Genomic DNA, 21040 nt, shown 5'->3' with positions numbered 1-21040 from the left:
GGCGAGCCAAGAATGCACCACCAACTTTGTTCCTTTCAATGACTCGAATTATAGACTTCGCGAAAATTCGCCGAAATGAGTAAACAGGGGAGAATCTCTTTTTGCCAACAGTTGGTCTGGACGTGCATCGTGACACGTAATGACATAGGAAAAGGAGACTGCCTGGGATATGACATTCTGCCGACGATAAAGTCTATAAAAGAAAGGAAGATTACGGTTTAAGCCACGTCGATGGCTAGGTCACTACAATATGAGCGCAAGGTCAGGTTGGGAAAAGGCGGGAAGACACTCGGCCGTACGCTTTTCGAAGTAACCGTCAGGGACCCACGAAATACCTACAACTGGATTAAAGAGACGGTTATCGAAACCCAATCTTCGTAATACGTGTCCAGATTTTTAACGACCACTTTACCTCAATCTTACCCTTTTTGTGAGCTCGGAAATGAGCTTGGAAAGCACTAAATGGCTTTCCCAATAGAAGCATTTGACGACTCTTATCAATGTACACTAACTACGCCAGTGTGTTTAGAGACGACTATGCCTGACTAATTTTAGTTTATTTTGTAACTATAAAATTATAAGCATTCTAACGATTTTCAACTGCCCGCACATCAGCACATCGTGCTGCAGTTAGGGCAATTACGTCGTTCGCTGCTGCATTTTCACCGTCGGTATCGAGAAGTTACGCCATTAATAGGAATCCACTAGCGCGGGCGATATTTCCGAAAGCAAGGGGTAGGCGCCGCCATAAATTAAGTATATAGCTCGGTGGATCGTTAAAAGCGTATTTACTGCTGGCACGGCGGCCGCGATTTGCACGTATCGGGCGACGTGCTGGGTGCACTGCAGACCGGCTGGGAAAGGGGGTGGGGGGTCACCGGCTGCGGCGACTGCCAGCACAGGAGCAGCCGGCAAACACCACTCGCCTATCACCTGAGGCCGTTCCGCCATTCGTGGGCGAGCGCACAGGAAGTGACACGCAGAGTCAGCTGCTGGAGGATGAGAATAACTTACTGTGTACTATCCCATACAATATTTATTCTGTGCGTTAAAGATGTAAATCAGACATGCTCGTATGGCTTAATGTGCAGGGCGCTAGCTTGCGAGTAAAACAGGTGAGCCAGATCCGAATGGAAACTGGGTGTCACCAGGCAGTTTCCCAAAGCCTTAAAATATTGGGCTATTTCCCAGTTTTGCTCTCACACGTACAACATAAATACAGCTAAAACACGAAAACGTACGTAACGATATTTACAAGATTCCCAGACAGACAAGGTACACAATTTCCTCCCAGTACTTGTCACACCAAATGACGATAGGACTGATATCCGCCAAGAAGTAGTACGACGGCGTGCTGGACAATAATTTCTCACAATTTTTTTTATGTGAAAACTCCTAAATCTTTTTTAAATAAAACAAACATTATTAACATTCTACATATTTATTTTCATGTCTGCATGTCTATTTTTCAACATAAGCACCCTGGCGACGAACACATTTATCCCAGTGAGAGATACTTCATCACTATCGAAGTGAAGTCCTCGGAGGTCGTCTTTAAGTTTCGGAAACAGATGAAAATCGGATGGGGGCAAGTAGGGAGTCTATGGAGAATGATTGATGGCAGTGAGCCGAAGGGGTCGGATTGCCGTACATGTCGCAGCGCTCACTGTGGTCTGAACGAAAGGGTGCTACGTGTGTGGACGAACTCTTCGAATTCGAAGCTCGATAACACCACGCTGTTTATCAAGCACCGGCGTAGCTACGTCAGACCGCCGCCATGTTACGCGCTGCAGTTCGGTTCGTTCTAGCGGCAGAGGGCTGCAAATACGTAGACATGAAGAGTGGACATTTAGAATGTCAATAACTCTTGTTTTACTTTAAAAGCTTAAATACATTTCATACAAACATTGTGAACCAAAGAAGTTTCAGTACTGCCTCCCCCTTCTTCAATGGATTCTTCACCGAGCGAAGTGGTGCAGCGGCAAGACACTGTATTCACGTTCGACGGCAGTTGAGATCCCCTTCCAGCCATCTTACTTAGGTTATCCTTGGATTCGCTAAATTGCAGAACGCCAAAGCCTCGACGCTTCCCTGTAAGTGTAAAAGTCAGGGCCGACCCTAATTCTTCGCCTAACGACGGCTTGTGCTGCGTCTCTAATTACAACATTGCCGGCGGCCGTTAAACATCCCTTCCTTCTCTCGAATTCTTTCCTATGTACTCCGTTCTTTGCCAAGACAAAATTCTTCTTCTTCTTTGCGGCTTTATGACGCGACTTCGCGGGGTCTGCATGTCAATCAGGATTTGAGCGTGTTAGTAGCAGACGGTGGCCGGCGGCCTTTCCTGTCGCCACGCCTTCCTTCAGGGACCGAATGTGTGTACGCAATCAGTTTGCGTCTAGTGTCATTCTCATATGAAGGTGTGTGAACATTTTCGCAGTGTATGCGAACCGTGTACCAGGGATGGGACGTGGGCACCAGCCCAGTATTCACTTCCTCGGATTCGGGAAACCTCCTAAAAACCACATCCTGGCTGGCCATCACAACAGCTCTCGTCGTTAATCCGCCGAGCTGATTCAATTTTACGCCGGTGAGCCTGTTAAGAGACCCGGAAGCGGCGTGCGTTCACGTCCGGCTATCCGGGCGGGTCATTTGCAACAACATTCATTCTTCATATCCCATTATTCATTTCTTATTCCATCACGTTTGGATTCGTTACTGTTAAGCAACCTTTTTATTGTAGATAGGAGTACATCGATTACTTCCTTCGTGGTTGTGTAATTGACTGCTGAAGAGGACGTCCCCGGCTCATTATCCGTTACCACCTTAATTTACGGGTTGTCGGTAGTTGTAGAATAGGTGCAATCAGTTGCATCACGTCAACTAAGAAACTGCAAAATTTGACATGAAAGCAGGCAATGTTCGTCAAGGCCAAAAGCTTGCACATGGGGTTGAGGTCCATGACGTTGTCAGTATCTTGAGTGGTCTAATACTGTTATGAATCATACTACTGTTATGAATGTTAACGGTTTCAGTGCTGAGTGCCTGCTTCACCGAAATTCCTTAGTCTCGTGTCACCCCCAATTGACGCCCATTTTTTCACTTCTTCCAGTACAAAGTAAACTATTCTTGGACTTCTTAATACACGCCACCATAATCTATTCCTTATTCTGACAAAGGTTTTGCACACTTAATGTTTATCACATTTATGTAGCATTAAGTATTTTCTTTGTGTCCACATTTCACTAAGATACAATATGGCGTTGCAGACATACTGCTTTAAGAACATCACTTTTTTTCTAGATCAACATTTCTAACGCCTAGCTTTCATCTGCTAAAAAACACCTTTTTAGCCCTTGTCAAGCAATTCTTCTTCTCGTCCTTCCTTCAGTCACCTGCGCAATGTTTATTCCAAAGTAGCAATACCATGCACTTGTCATCCCCAGTTCTGGCATTTGTTGTTCGCTCTTTGTTGTCTCTGACAGCCAAATCTCAATGAAACCAAAACAAGCAGCGGTTTGTATATGATTACACCGAGGTGAAAAAATACATGCGATAGCGATATGTACATACACCGGTGGCAATAGTATTGAATATACAAGGTGGCAATTAATAGAGTAAGGCGTCAAAAGTGTTGTTTATAAAAAGTAAAGTTGTCATCAAGACAGTTTTAAAATTTTTTTAACACCGTAATGCTTTACTTGGTAACGTCCTATTGGATGCTGTACGCTCCTGCTGTCTTACTCAGCCAGTGATATGGGGACCTACAGATTAAAGTGGACTCTGAACGACTGTGCAGCTTGGTACTTTTCTGGGTAACAAACACAAGAAGCGTTAAGCAGCAGAGAAAATCATGTGGGCTACAGAGGACTGAAAGCTTGGCCCTTGGCGCTATTTTGTCGAACGCAGACAGTGGCTGTAGAACAAGTATAAGGTTTAAACAACAGGGAGCCCCACGTATAGTTCAAGAAAGTTTATTTACATCAAACAGTTAACCAGCTTCTGACTGATAACAAATCCATCTATAGATGGCTCTCATAGACCTTCTTTCTTTCGGTACTGCTGGGGCCTCGTTTTGTAGTCATATTTCTGTGCGACCACCGCAGCCCAAAACCTGTAACCACTAAAAAACCAAGCCCAGCAGCAAAGCATGAAAATCTGTAAGAGACACCTGAGAATGGATTTGTAATAAATCTACAAGAGGTGAAGGCCTAATTTAAATAAACCTTCTTGAAGCACACTTGTGTCTAGGTGCTGTTTTAAATTATAAGCCTTAATAACTAACGTTTTGATTTGTAAGATGATAGCCACTGAGTCAAACTACGACTATTTACTTACCATAAATGTTGCAAAAGAAGACCCGAAGCTTTTTAGTTTCACATTCAACGGCCCAAAAATTTTACAAAACAAACTGGAGATCAAAACTATACGGTTTATATTCAAACACAGGTAAATGCTTCAGGCGATATCTAAACACCCCTCACACCCATCCTTCTTCGCAAGCACTTCTAGTTAACAGTCCAGCCGTCGCTCCTCTCCTTAAATTTTAACAACCGTTGCTCCATTTTAACTTTAGGTATAGGAGAAGTCAAACAGTACACTAGTATTGTAAGAAAGGAAACGGTCGCAGCATCGCCGCACTACCAAACGTCATCAGTAACACAGTTAGTTCCCGCCTTCTGCATTTGAGTTGCAGTCGGAGATACAAGAAGTTTCATCCGCTGGCGGCGGCTTCTCTTGGGCTGTCGACTATGTAAAGGTAATGGGAGCTCCCCGCTTCCATCCTACTCACACCGCTACCAGACACCGGCGCCGAAAGTTTATGTTTTATGAACGACACTGGATATTCCATACCCCGTCCGTCTTGAGGTGTGAAACCGAGCCCCCGTTCTGTCTCTGCCTCCTCCATCTGTCTGGCGATACCGTTTTAATTAAAGGCAGAAAGTTGGGCGGTAAGGCGAGCGGCTGGGGAAGTTAATCACGTGACAACCGCCGGTGCGCAGCCGGCAGCCGGCGCCCGTCTGCTGTCTGCTGGCAGACAGACAAAGACGTTGATTTAAGAACACGCCGCAGGGCGGGCGATGCCTCGCTCCGCCAACTTCCAACAGTTCCTTCCGCTCCCGATAATTAGGCGTGCTGTAAACAGAACGGAACAGCGGGCCTCATTCCATTTGGCGGAACAGCCATCTCTGACGTCGCAAGTCGCAATGACTGTACGCCTCTTCACCAGGCGCACTGGCGAAGACACGTTAGATACTGGTGAGACCTCAGTAACCATTCTGGAGCGCCTCATCCCATCGTCTTTATTTTATCGCACACGCTAGGCTAGTGTTTGAACATGGACTAATATTACAAAGTAATATTATGCATACTGGTGGCTACAGCAGTGGATAAAACGTAGGAAATGTTATAGGAGAATTAATTTTTTTTATTATTTTATTCAAATATCACCCTTCAGTATGGACTGACTGACTTGCGCACTTCTTTGGACGAACCACACTTGACACTTTCTTGTCGTCTCATCTTCATTGCCTCGTTTGTTGGTCTCTTACTTCTGGTGAAGGAGTCTCTTCCTAAAAGGTGCAATAATGGCAGCAGTATATGGTACAACGCTACGACAAACTAAAATTGTGTGTGTGTGTGTGTGTGTGTGTGTGTGTGTGTGTGTGTGTGTGTGTGACCGAGAGGTGGCATAGAAATAAATCAAGGTGTATTCTGAAACGTTGCCTTAAAATTGATGAGGCGGCTTTCCTGCCCCCATTCTCGTCCATTGAGGCGTGTGCTCCGTCACTAACGATTATGCTGTGAACCTTGCTTTCTTCCTTGGAGGGCGATATTTTGTTTAGCTTACCATCTGGATATGGCGAAGACTGTAAATTCAATACCCTTTTTTCCTTTCCTTACAAATTCACAATACGACGTTCATCTACGGCAGAGACCGTGACTGGGAAAGTTCGAAAGTGGCTTTATGCTTTTAATTCCAGGTTAAGCTCTAGGTGGCTCCACAATTAGTCGAATGAGCAGATTCGCATATTGGTTGGAGGCCATGACGCACCACGTTCCGTAAAACACTCTCGTGGTCATATTTGTGGTGTAGTGCTTTACTTGCTTTCTAGGGGAGTCTACTATTTCATCATCAAATGGCTCTGGGTTCAAATGGCTTTCGGCACTATGGGACTTAACATCTGGGGTCATCAGTCCCCTAGAACTTAAAACTACTTAAACCTAACTGACCTAAGGACATCACATACATCCATGCACGAGGCAGGATTCAAATCTGCTACCGTAGAACCAGCCCGATTCCTTTTGTATGAATGGACTCTCATTCATAAGTCATCACTATCATAATTACCATCACAATTAGCCAATACATCATCTTCTGGTGGATGCACAGCTCTTCCAGACTCTCCACACATTACCATCTTCGCCTTTTCGTGTCCAAATTTGTCGTGCTCGCAGTAATTCGATTTGTGGAGCCCATAACTACATAAATGCCAATGGAAAGGTTAAAATTTTGAATTTCCACTTAGTAGTGCTGTGTGTCATCTAACCCGTCTCCCAATGACATCCAGCCCACGTGTTTATGCAACACATATCTGGTAAATTGATGATAATGCCAGTTAAATTGCAGTACATCTGTGCTTCAGAAAACCATGGCGTAGGCAGATGCAGACGGCATAGACTGTGTGGTCAACAACATTACTGTCGGGGTCATTAGTAAAACACAGGTAAAAGCTTCACGTATCGCAATATGGCCACCAACGACCTGCACAAGTCTCGCGGAAAACTTTGCGATGGTAAAATAAGGTGACCTTATCGGAACATGTAGCTCAGTGTCTGTCATTCTTGGTTTAAGCGTCAATAACAACAGCTCTACTGACTGCAACCGGACCTCGGCCACAGGGGACATAACGCCTTTCTGAAACTTCGTGATGGACTAAAACGGTGTGCCGGACAGAGACTCGAATTCGGGACCTTTGCCTTAAGTTCTCCTCCAACAGAGATCCAAGCACGTGTTACTACAAAGATGAGATGAGGTAACGTCGAAAGTGAAGATGTGAGGGCAGACCATGAGACGTTATTGAGTAGCTCAGCTTGTAGAGCACTGGCACGCGAAAGGCAAAAGTCCCGAGTTCGAGTCTCGGTCCGTCACACAGTTTTAATCTGCCACGAAATGTCGTATCAGTGCACATTTTGTTGCAGAGCGAAAATTCTTTCTGGAAATACCTTCCAGGCTGTTGGTCCCATTTGATAGAAGTGTGTACTGTATACGACATGATGAAGTCGGAAGGCAGGCCAGAGCCCAGGGGAAACACTTTATTGAAAAAAACCCTGGATATAAATCGTCCAATATCTGAGTCGGCAGCTATCGGTGGAGACAACGTGACACATATCACGTGAGACACACTGATGTCTCGTGTGGTCATTACCTTGCAGACAGTGGGTTACTCCTTCTTTGTATAGGGCACTCCTCTGTCGTAGGACTAGTTACTGCATAATGCTCTGGATTATCTTACAAAAATCTCAAAAAAATCGTAAGACACGTGAAACTGTTGATGCCCATCCGTCCGCCGAACGGGGACGTTAGACCGGTTGCCCCCATTCGTGCTGACAGACACAAGTCGGCTATTTGCTAAAGTCCGGCTTCATCTTCTCCTTCACATTCATTCCTACAAGCTATCAATACATTGCACAAGTCGTCATTACAATGTTCAACACGATATAGAGACGCGTTTGATCAACCAGGCCTACATAAAGGAAACGACAATCCACCTACACTATGGCCGGCCGGTGTGGCCGGGCGGTTCTAGGCGCTTCAGTATGGAACCGCGTGACCGCTACGGTCGCAGGTTCGAATCCTGCCTCGGGCATGGTTGTGTGTGATGTCCTTAGGTTAGTTAGGTTTACGTAGTTCTAAGTTCTAGGGGACTGATGACCTAAGATGTTAAGTCCCATAGTGTTCAGAGCCATTTGAACCACCTACACTATAATTCTACGAAGAAAATAGGACTGAATTTCTGCTCTGCTCCCGAAGCTCAACATCGAGTATGGTGTTGATTTATACTGTGATTCATATATTAATATTTGGCTTTAGATTTGTTTATGCGCACTTGACACTGACAAATTCTCTGCACTTGAGGACAGTAGACAGTAGTTTGTTTTTCCTAGAAGCATTAAGCGTAACTCAGAAAAAGACTATTCGTTCGTTATTTCTGAGGTACGTCATGAAAATTTCTTGTTCTTGTAATATCTACATGCATGCAGTGGATAGACCATTTAGCAGGGTAGATAAATTAAGGAAGCGTTCGACTCTGCTAAATTGTCATAGTAGAATAACTTTGTCTCGAGAAATGACTGTCAACAAGATGGAGGTTAAGCACTAGACTTCAAAACTTCGTAACGGGAAAAAATGGCGTTCAGCGACTATGAAACGTGAGGAAATCGCCGATCTGTACGGAATTTAAGGGAATGTGGTGAGGGCGATCACGCCCATTTCACGCTGATTTAATACCGTGAAACAATGTACGCTGATATCGTGACGAAATAAATTCCTGGGGGAAACGTAACGCGACACGCCACAGTGGCATGGAGTCGGATTTCGCTAGTCGCAGGAAACGACGATTAATGGTCACAACCCGTCACTGCGGTGAAATACAGCCGCGGCGCATTGCTGCACCCCCGTCTGGAAATAAACTTTGCCCCCTGTGTGCTGGCCGCCACCTGCGTCTGCAGTTCAAACATGTCAAATCAATTACACTACGCGATGCACGAAATGTGTGGCGCATTATGACGTGCGCCTCGCTGACGACCGGTTTACTTCTGTGTCGGCAGGGATGCATTTCTGCGGTACCGCCCTACTTGTGAATTGCCCTAATTCTGTGTCACGTAGTAATCAACGAGCATTTTCCTTAGTAACGTGGCTTCTAGAAAGTAGCTAGAGGGCGTTCTATATAAGAAACTGAATGAAGTATTACTGCACTTCCTCAAAAAATGTGATAACAGTATTTAAGAACATCCAACATGGCATTCAACTATATGAAGCACACAAATGAGATCACTTTCAACTACATTCGAAACTTCCGCCGTTTTCCCACAACGTTGCACTACTTTTCCATCAGCCTGCGTTAACGCTGAAAAAAAAAAAAAAGTTGTGTGTTTCTGGTCTTCATGGCAAAGATTACGTTCAACCAGAAAAAAAGACGTAGGCTAATTTATTTAACTCTAAAAATTCAATGAAATTTTTTAATGTATTTAGCTAAATGTGAACATATATTTTAGTACAAATTGAATTTCGAACAAATTTCCAGTTCTACCGCCCGCCCCCCCCCCCCCCCCCCCCCCCGTGAACCTTCCCAATCATAGGCTTTTTTTTCTACGTTTGTCGTTTGCAGTTACAGCTTCTCTTGTTGGCAGTGCCTCAAACTCCGCACTACGCCTTACTATATGGCTGTGTCTTCTGCTACAACAGACTGCAGGTCTGATAAAAAACTTTTTCAGCTCTTGTAGTATGATTAAGACTTTTTTCCTTTGGACCTTATGTAATCCATATGACAGCGTTGGTACTAAACAATAAAATTTTATTTCTTATTCTTTGAAGAGTTCTGTCATCAGCGATGTGTATCCACTGCTGACTCTCTCATCCGAGGGAATGCCATTACTTCAGTTCTCGTTGTTAAAATTTTAAGTCGTGAGCCGAATGCGCCTGACTAAATTTGTCTATATTACCGTGTTGGACTATTTGCACCACAAAAATATCCTTTTTTGCGACACAGTAAGAACCATTAGACTCATATTGGAGAAATATGTGAAATTAATCGCCAGTATTCTTTCGAAAGAAACTATTCCGGCAATTGCTTTAAGCGATTAAAAACAGCCACAGTATATCTAAGTCTCCGTTTCCGGGCGAAAATTTCAACATAAAGCTACCGAATGCGGATTCTTTGCAGTATTACTGTGCCACTTCAGTTGCACCTCAGGATTTACGCAAACAAAATTAGTTTCAGCCGTACTGGAAGAACATTACTTTTTTTTTTCAAGCAGAAGTTGTCAAAACAAACATTTGCATCAGCAGTAACAACAAAATAACTGTATGCCTGGCAGTCTTTGTCGCAGTTCGGAATGCAAAACGTGATGCATTTTAAACAACATTGCATTCATTTACATAAAGCTGCAGCAGTTGACATTTGTGTCAAGATGCGATTACAATGTTTCGTGGCTGTGTAAACACTTCATATTGCTGGATGGGTAAAAAATCATTCAGAAACAACAACTGACAGTATCCTATTCTCTTTCAAACGCTTTATTCCTCGCTTTTCTTCTTACCAGTAGAGGCCACATTCTGTCCGTTGGCATTTCATCACGTTAATAATCGTCGTCATGAAATTGGGAATAATCGACGGAATTAAGTTCGGAAGGCCACCGGAATCGGCATGATAACATCGGTGATAGTCAACCATTCTAGTACATCGGATAAAGACACTTGTTTCACATCTTCGGGTTTTACTGTTGCTACAGCAGAAACTATTCGCATCGTCCAAGCGGTATATTAAGCTACCCTACTTACAAGACTTCTTGAATGGTGTCTTACCAGAGCTACCACAGAGCTTATGTGGTACATTACTACTCACGCAAACAAGCATTATCAATATCCTGCTTTACATGGCACTTGTTTCTGTCGCCAAATGCTCTGCTTGACACCAGAGTATCGTGTTAATCTATGTCACGAATATTGTGCACGTCATCTGTCTGCGAATTCTCGTCGGTGTGTTTTCATGATTTAACTGTTTGAAAAGGTGATAAATAGGCAACTCGGCATTCGTCTAAATGGATGTGAAGTGATCGCTTAAAAATGCTTGGATGTTGGCTACTGGACAAGTCGATTCTGAGTGGGTCCCGTAGCAGACCTTTCTACCCATGGAAAATCCGATGCGGATACCGGAGATCGAACCTAAAACTTTTGCATTACTAACCCGCGATGCTATCCATTAGGACGCACACTGCCCAAATGGCATCAATAGGAAGCCTCGCTCCTTATTGAATGTAAAATCAGTAAACTATTAATCGAGGAAATGGAAAACATTCTGCCAATTTCTAGCATTTCTGTGCTGAGAGCCAAATTAGAAAAAATAAAGGAGACTATGGTGCACCTCAAATGCTGGCATGCGTCTCTTATCTAAACCGAGTGTCCCTCTGAAGAGTCGCTAGACGTATTATCTTTGGTATTTCGACAATCCACGGAAAGCATCAGTCTGTTCCCGTTACAAACAAAATAGTTTTTCAAACGTAATCTTAGGTGCTCATACCAGACGACGACTCCAAATTAGTCTAAAGCGATATTCGTTTTATCGGTATGTATTAACAGGGACAGTAAAACAGACATTCCAACTGCGACCTAGCCTGCGCTGACTACTATCGCAATGCAGCAACGCTGCTCAGTAGCTACTACAGTACTGGTTGTTCCTCGGGTTTGAATGTTCCTCTTGATACATATCTATTAAACGAATATGACGTTCGACTGATTTACGATCGTTCTATCGAGTGGACACGTAAAAGCCCGATTTAAAAATTATTTTGTTCATAAAGGGGGAAAAAACAAGATGCTTTCCGCGTACACCGAACGTCGCGTGAATGACGTAATGAGCAGTATTTGTTTGGGCTGACTCCAGCTACACGCTGCAAAAACTAAACTGCAAACATCTGTCGAAACAACACAGAAAATGCGCCTGGCAACTCTTACAAGGGACACCAGGTATACACAGGGTGAACCAAACTCTACCTACGAACTTTCAGAGGTTGTTCAGTGACACCTTCCGAGTAACTTGGTAAGAGGGGCCCACAGCCTCCGGTTGCTCGTTACAGGATAGTAGAGTAACTACGATTTATACGGTTTGTTACAGCAATTACCCTTGTTTCTGTGAAAATGCCTTCATGACGATGAAGAAGCCTGTAGTATAAAATAACCAAAACAGACAAAAACACAAGCCCACGATAACGAGTAACGCAACAACCCTCAGAAGAAAACATTCAAGTCGAGCGGTGTAGCCGTGCGGTCTGCGGCGCCTTGTCACGGTTCGCGCGGCTCCTCCTGTCGGAGGTTCGAGTCCTCCCTCTGGCATGGGTGTGTGTCTTGTCCTTAGCGTAAGTTAGTTTAAATAGTGTGTATGCCTAGGGACCGATGACCCCAGCAGTTTGGTCCCATAGGAACTTACCACAAATTTCCAAAAAATTTCCGAGAAACACGTACATCCTGGCATGGTTACCGTAGTTAAAGGGGATACCTAGGCGTAGCGCCGTTGTTCGGCTCTCCCATAGAATTCAGTGAACCCATACACAAGGTACATGTCGGCCAACTCTTCGTCATTAAAATTATCCATAGTGCTGTTGTGTATACCTGTTAAAGCACAATTAACAGTGTCAGAAAAGAAAATCATAGACAGAGCAAAACTAAATGCAAATTTGACGGAAACAGAAAAGATGGCATTACGGTTGTCAACAACAGGTACCGTGAACGAATTGAAGCAAATTTTAACGGCTTTTGACTATTTTCAGTGCAGTACAGATGCGAAGCTGGGAGCAAGAAACGGAAAGAAATGTAATAACTCTGTAACGAGCCGCTGGAGATAGAGGGCCCCTTATATAAAAGACTCTGAAAGTTCGTCGGTGGAGTTCTTGTTTACCGTGTAAATTTCTGCAATCATTGGAAACCTCTGACCAGTCACACTAGCAAAACGTTACAGTGGGGTGAGAAAAGTCATGGGGCAGCGATATGCACGTATGCAGATGGTGGCAGTATCGCGCACACAAGGTATAAAAGGGCAGTTCATTGGCGGAGCCTTGATTTGTACTCAGGTGATTCATGTGATAAGTTTTCCAGCGTGATTACGGCCCCACGACGGGAATTAACATACTATGGACGCGGAATGGTAGTTGGAGCTAAACGCATGCGAAATTTCGTATCGGAAGCCGTCAGGGAATTCAATATTGGAACATCCACAGTATCAGAATATCAAATTTCAGACGTTACCTCTCACTACGAACAACGCGACAGCCGACGGCCATCACTTAACGGCCGAGAGCAGCGGCGTTTGCGTAGAGTTGCTAGTGTTAAAAGACAAGCAACGCTGCGTGAAATAGCCACAGACAACAGCGTGGAACATCCGACGAACGTATCCGTAGAACAGTGCGGTCTAATTTGAGGACCGATACGAGTGCCTCTGCTGACAAGCACATCGCCTGCTGCGCCTCTCGTGGACTCGTGACCATATTGGTTCGATCCTAGACGACTGGAAAACGCCTGGTCAGATGAATCCCAATTTCAGTTGGTAAGAGCTGATGGTAGGGTTCGAGCGTGGCGCAGCCCCCATGAAGCCATGGACCCAACACACAACGGATCTGAAAAACATTCTGGATAGTTCGAAAGAATGATTTGACCACCCAGATCGCCCGATGTGAATTCCAGAAGAACAATGGGACATAAGCGAGAGATCAGTTCGTGCACAAAAACCTGCACCGGCAACACTTCCGCAATTTTGCTATAGAGACAGGATGGCTCAATATTTCTGCAGGGGCTTCAAACGACTTGTTGAGTCCATGCCACATTGAGTTGCTGCGCTATGCCGGGCAAAAGGAGCTCCGACGATATTACAAGGTATCCCATGACGTCTGTCACCTGAGTGTAAACAAGAATTATCTAGGAACAGCGGCAATGATGCAGATATTGATTAGTATACAGATGTCACAAGCAGTTTTGCAGGATTAGTTGAGTTAACGGCCGTTATTTACCTGCTCGTAACGCGCAGCGCCATAGCTTGCGAAGACAAACAAGTAAGCCAAAACCAACTCCAATCCAAGGGGCGAATTAACGGCAGTGGACTGGTACGATCAGAGGCTATGGCTGTACCTTGGGTCGAAGAGTTGCGCAGCGCACACCCGCGGCACGAGGAACAATGGCGCACTGACAGCAGGGTGAGCTAGTCATAACAGTGGTAGCGCCTACATCTACATCTACATGACTACTCTGCAATTCACATTTAAGTGCTTGGCACAGGGTTCATCGAACCACAATCATACTATCTCTCTACCATTCCACTCCCTAACAGCGCGCGGGAAAAAATGATCACCTAAACCTTTCTGTTCGAGCTCTGATTTCTCGCATTTTATTTTGATGATCATTCCTACCTATGTAGGTTGGGCTCAACAAAATATTTTCGCATTCGGAAGAGAAAGTTAGTGGCTGAAATTTCGTAAAAGGATCTCGCCGCGACGAAAAACGTCTTTGCTGTAATTACTTCCATCCCAATTCGCGTATCATATCTGCCACACTCTCTCCCCTATTACGTGATAATACCAATCCACCTGGTAAGGATCCCACACCGCGCAGCAATATTCTAACAGACGACGAACGAGTGTAGTGTAAGCTGTCTCTTTAGTGGACTTGTTGCATCTTCTAAGTGTCCTGCCAATGAAACACAACCTTTGGCTCGCCTTCCCCACAATATTATCTATGTGATCTTTCCAACTGAAGTTGTTCGTTATTTTTAACACCCAGGTACTTAGCTGAATTGACAGCCTTGAGAATTGTACTATTTATCGAGTAATCGAATTCCAACGGATTTCTTTTGGAACTCATGTGGATCATCTCACACTTTTCGTTATTTAGCGTCAACTGCCACCTGACACACCATACAGCAATCTTTTCTAAATCGCTTTGCAACTGATACTGGTCTTCGGATGACCTTACTAGACGGTAAATTACAGCATCACCTGCGAACAACCTAAGAGAACTGCTCAGATTATCACTCAGGTCATTTATATAGATCAGGAACAGCAGAGGTCCCAGGAAGCTTCCCTGGGGAACACCTGATATCACTTCAGTTTTACTCGATGATTTGCCGTCTATTACTACGAACTGCGACCTTCCCGACAGGAAATCACGAATCCAGCCGCACAACTGAGACGATACCCCATAGGCCCGCAGCTTGATTAGAAGTCGCTTGTGAGGAACGGTGTCAAAAGCTTTCAGGAAATCTAGAAATACGGAATCAACTTGAGATCCCCTGTCGATAGCGGCCATTACTTCGTACGAATAAAGAGCTAGCTGCGTTGCACAAGAGCGATGTTTTCTGAAACCATGCTGATTACGTATCAATAGATCGTTTCCTTCGAGGTGATTCATAATGTTTGAATACAGCATATGCTCCAAAACCCTACTGCAAAACGACGTCAATGATACAGGTCTGTAGTTAGATGGATTACTCCTACTACACTTCTTAAACATTGGTGCGACCTGCGCAATTTTCCAATCTGTAGGTACAGATATGTCGGTGAGCGAGCGGTTGTATATTAGTGCTAAGTAGGGAGCTATTGTATCAGCGTAATCTGAAAGGAACCTAATCGGTATACAATCTGGATCTGAAGACTTGCCCGTATCAAGCGATTTGAGTTGCTTCGCAACCCCTAAGGTATCTACTTCTAAGAAACTCACAGGTTGCCTCTGCTAGGAATTCACCACGACAGGAAGACTCTCGCTGTAATAAAATGTCTTGCAGTTCACAATCCGAATCTCATTTCGACAACTGAAGATCTGCTTTTGCTGTATAGTCTTTCAGGTTGTAACACTGTGTTGAGCCGTAATTTTTCTGACATCCAGTTTAATAATTACTTTAGGTGTAAAAGAAAACAATACAACCAAATTCTTTGCTTGGTAAACGACGACGGCTGTAATGAAGGAAGTAATTGTTCCATATAAACTTGCTTTAACATAGCGTTTAAACACTACCTACATAACCAAGTACATTTCCGTGACAACTGCGTAATGTCACCCACGCGGCTCTGATTGTCGAACTTGTAACAGATAATTTTTTTTCGGGTACTTCGCTTCCGGCGAGTCCTTCAAAGGCATTAGCTGCAACTACACAACCAGTGACAAGAAAAGTCTTCAAAACTGTTTGAGAACTAACACGTACAATATGGAAATATATCCAACTTATTTACCTATAGTAGCCTAATCAAGAAACATTACCGAGCGAGGTGACGAGTTCGGGAAGACGACGGTTCAAACCCGCGTCCGGCCATCCAAATTCGAGTTTTCCGTGATTTCCCAAAATCGTCCCAGGCAAAATCCGGGATGGTTCCTTTGAAAGAGCACAACCGATTTCCTTCCCATTTCTTGACACACTCAGAGCTTGTGCTCCGTCACTAATGACATAGATGTCGACGGGACGTAAAAATCCAACTTCGTTTTCTTTTTTTCAAGAAAAACTGACAAAAATTGCTTCCCATTCTCGAAACTTAATGGATTTTCCACAACGCACATTTTCCACATAGATGGCAAACATATAAAACTTGAGCTACAGGTAAAAATTAATAATGGAACAACTGAATTACCGATGCCAGAACAGATAAACGAAGTTAGTCAAGTAGTGTATTTCCTAGTGGTGGACAAGGCATTTTCATTCCTTGAGAATATAACGCAATTTTACCGCAACAGTCTTCATTTTCAGATTATCGAAAGAATGACAAACGGCTGAATGTGCTTTTCGATTGATGGCAAATCGGTTTACAGAAGTCAGCAAACATTCAGAAATTAAAGAAGAAACTGTGTAGCTCATCTCCTGCATAAGTGACTCATGAATTAACCACGCATCGTAGCAGTCAGTTGTACAGTGAATCGAATGCATCGCGCAGGAGTCAAGAAACTGCCGTCGCCAAAGGCCACCGCGCAGCCACGAAAGGTGGCAGGCCTGCGCCTCAGTGCACGCTGCACCGTTCGTAACAAAATGGCTCTCAGCACTATGGGATTTAACATCTGAGGTCATCAGTCCCCTAGACTTAGAACTAACCTAAGGACATCACACACATCCATGCCCGAGGCAGGATTCGAACCTGCGACCGTAGCAGTCTCGCGGTTCTACACTGAAACGCCTAGAACCGCTCGGCCACCGCGGCCGGCCGTTGGTAACAGATAGCACATGTAGATGGCGCTACAGCCTTTACGGACTGACCAAATTCATGGTTGGTCAATTTCCTCTTCCCTAAAATGGTGATAACGAAGTTTGCCATGTGTGGTTGGTTTCGAATCTTTCCATCGCACAGCGTTAACAAGAGAGATGTAAGATTTTCGAGTCTGATTGATAGGAAATCTAATGTTAAATGACAGAAAGAAAATCGCTACAGTAAAAGTAACCAACGCAACTAATATTCTTGCATATATATAAAAAATATCGTTTCAACGACACCACTTACGAATGAAATGTGATTTGTTTACACTTTAGACTGTAATGAGGGTCACTAGTGCACCCGCAAATGATGCTGGCTTTTTTTTTGTCAAAACATTTCCACCAGAAGCTTAATGTTTGATCGTAATAACACGGCGGAAGACGACTACAAGTTTGTCACATCATGACAGCTCCCCTTATTATACCTCCATGGTTAGAAAGCACGCGCCTGCCTGCCTGCGCCGCTGCGTCCCAACACACACCCTGCCTCACTATGGTTCTTAGACAGTGTCGCACGCTTGTTTAGGCGAATGCTGGACTCGTCGCCAAATAGCACCTCAGACAATATGATATACTCGTATAACCGTATAACACACGGAGCGAAGTTTAAATGTTTCAAAGACAGATAGCATAAACGACTTCCGTCCCGTAGGTTAAATTCGCGACCTGTGGCGTTAGGATGGACATCCGACCACAGAGTTACAAAATAATAATAATAATAATAATAATAATAATAATAATAATAATAATAATAATAATAATAATGAGAGAAGAACCTCGTACTAAGCGATAGGGAAGAGAAATTCAGTTTCGTTATTTGTACATTTCATGAATCACTTTAATCACCAAACTAATTCATTTTCTCACCGAAAATTAGTGATATATACAGATCATGCACATGATAGATTGCTATCTGAAACTTTCTGGTAGACTGACATTACTGTGTGCCGGACCGAGATTCGAACTCCGGACGTTTGCCTCTAGTAGGCAAGTGCTGTACCACTGGCGGAAGCAAAGCTTTGAGGACAGGTCGTGAGTGGCACTTGGGGAGCTCAGTCTATAGGACATTTGTCCGAGAAAGGCGGAGGTCCAGAGTTCCAGACTAGGTCTGGCGCACAGTATTAAGCTGCCAGGATGTTTTTTATCAGCACACACTTCGCTGCAGAGTGAAAATTTCATTATGTTACAGGTCTATTCACATTTGAATAGAAGGAGATATCAAGTAAAGTGATTTCAATTACTTTTCCAAACTGTTTTCACTTTTTGTCGGTATCTTTAATTCAGAAGAGACTGAGCCAAAATATTAGTGCTGTTTTCTATAGAAGCATAAGGTTAGGCCACGAACTGTGAATTAATTTTGGCTTCTTTTGTTAGAATGGAGAGTCATCCTATTATTTTCAAACGGTAACTCATTCTCAACAACAAACTACAGAAGAGAGTAAATGTAGTGAAATATTATGTGGCATGTTCAATGTAACTGCTCTTCTAAAATGCAAACTGTGAGCGGCTCAGAATATTTTATTTTGCAGATATTCTCAAACATTCTTATGTACAGTAGCTTTCCCACATACTTTAAGAGTGACATTAATAATGAGACAGGTATCAATACCCGCCTTAGTTCCTTTCGCATACTTCAGTATCTCTAGAAAGCAAGAAAGAAAAAAGAAAGAAAAATCATGCGCAGTTTCGAACGCGTGAACGACTTTAAAAGCAGCTGGCATATCGCCCACTCTCTGGGCCTCATTTCTCAGCCTCTTCTGAATCCTGTAATAAAAGCAGAAACTGAGGACACCATCTACGGCGGTTGGCTCTGAAAGTAGACCGTGAACTTTTCTCCCAGTAAGTGGGCCCACCTTCTGATGTGATCAGTTATCTAGAACAAATAATGACGAATAGGTGTCTTTATTCGAACGTCTTGACAAATGTACAGCACTTGTGTAACACATTTCTTCCCAAACTCGTTACCAGAGGTCTCTTTCGGGTCACTTCCATTCCTGCAAATCGTGCACAGTTCTGTAGGTGTCTTTAATCTTGTCTAGACGCTCTCGTTTCCAGTACTACGTTGACACAGAGTGCCTAGAAACACTATATCACTACGACTATTTTCTCGGGTCCTCTTCGAAGATAGCTTTCGCATTTGCTATTAGTGCCTTATGCGAAGGGGAAGTGTTGCTTGAAAGTAGCCAGCTGACTGTTTGTCTTGCAGATCGCCCTCTCACTCACCTTGTATCAATTATGCGTCAGTTGACGATACAGTGTGAATTTTGTCCGTAAGATGATATGTTATTCCTATATAGGGTTGTCACACCTTTACAAAATTTGCCACACCTCTACAAAATTCTAATGTACGGACACTTAATTGTCAAAAACATTTGTCAGCTCTCTGTAGCTTGAAAGATTCTGTTCCTTCTGTTCTATCAACGAATTTTTTATCCAGTTACAATAACACTAATCACGAAATTTCTCTCTGTATATCCTTTCAACCTTCATGGCACTCCATCCTGTGGCACCATGTAATAGATATGTGTCTACAGGTTCCTGTAACGAGTAATTCCATCTTCGACAGCTAGTCGTGAGTTATAAGCACTGGTAAACTACGCCCTGAACTTATCACACTTCAGACCGTTTTTTATTATTCCTCAAGGCAGCCAGAAGTCTGTTTTGGAACGTAGGCAGTTTGCAAAGACGTGTCAATCATGCACTCCTCATTCAACCTCTAGAACTACAGAAATATTCATTTATCACCATTGGTTTCTTACGTTAAAATACTCATTTTAGTATCCTCTAGTGTCGTTATAGAATGTCCTAAAAGTTTAGGAGCTTGCAAAACACAAATTCCGGCGTTACGTCTCCAAGAAAAGTCTCCAAGGTAACAGATACATCTCCGACGCTGGGTTTTTATTGCTGCTATAGCAAATGAATCTCAAAGAGCCATTCAGAGGAAAGCAAATATGCTATTGTCTGCTGGTCTGCGGTGATATGCACCAGCCTATCAAGTGTTTAAGGTAGCTCCAAGTTGCAGAACTTGCTTTCGGCAAAAAAAGTGATTTTTATCACGTACATGAATTCTGTAAAATTATATTTAGAGCGGGGAACGGGCCACGAAGGAAAAGGCCCTGAAAAGGATAAGAGAAAGGGTAATCACAGCCTCAAGCCGTGAACCTGCTTGAGGATGTACCTCTAGGTCGCCTATTACTGGAACTGGATGGGGAAAACTGATAACAAATATGATGTTGCATCGGAATACATACGAGTATTTAGTGGTACTTTCTGGTGACCCCGTGACTGTAGGAAAGGAGAACACCGGACTTGTTCTAACAAATACGGCAGTAGTGCATCCGTAACAGCATATAAACTCACTTATAGTATACAAAAGGGAAAACGTTCAACTGCCAGGTACTCAATAGTAAAACGCAGAGGTACACTCATTACTATACAAACAACTTGGAGGTATGTAAGCGTTTTTGCAGACACTGAACAAAACGTTTTCACAGCATAATCATTTTTGTCGGAAGAAAGGTAAATTCATGTATAAAACTACTTGAGCAGACACTGCAAAAGAGGTAGGCTCTGCTAAGTTTTAATGGCATATTATGATTTCATCTCCTCTGCGATTACAGACTCCGCAGCTAGAGTGTGGACGCAGCGGCTCTGCATTTCGCGACATAGGGGAAACCTGCGGGCCGTACAGGCGGGCGAGAGCTGCCTCAACTTAATTAGCTAGCTACAGGTTCGACTGATCACTTGAACGACCCTCATCGAAGTGACATGGAACGAGTCAATTTACGTAATTAATGTTAACATTAATGGTTCAAACGGCTCTGAGAACTATGAGACTTAACATCTGTGGTCATCAGTCCCCTAGAACTTAGAACTACTCAAACCTAACTAACCTAAGGACATCACACAACACCCAGCCATCACGAGGCAGACAAAATCCCTGACCCCGCCGGGAATCGAACCCGGGAGTTAACATTAATGAACGTATTTTTTTTGGTCCCATTCATGTTACCAACACTTACAAACTTTTTCTATTATTTATAGGC

At 43.6% G+C, this 21040-nt stretch overlaps 1 protein-coding gene across 13 annotated transcripts in view; it reads right to left on the bottom strand.

Moving 5' to 3' along the window:
- Positions 1-21040, bottom strand: part of LOC126364990 (peripheral plasma membrane protein CASK) — a 1315013-nt gene that overhangs the window by 449471 nt on the left and 844502 nt on the right. The gene's annotated exons all lie outside the window — the stretch shown is intronic.

Source organism: Schistocerca gregaria, chromosome 1, assembly GCF_023897955.1.
Source record: "Schistocerca gregaria isolate iqSchGreg1 chromosome 1, iqSchGreg1.2, whole genome shotgun sequence".
Taxonomy (NCBI): Eukaryota; Metazoa; Arthropoda; class Insecta; order Orthoptera; family Acrididae; genus Schistocerca; species Schistocerca gregaria.
The sequence above is the reverse complement of the archived record's forward strand: the minus strand, read 5'-3'. Positions and strand labels throughout refer to the sequence as shown.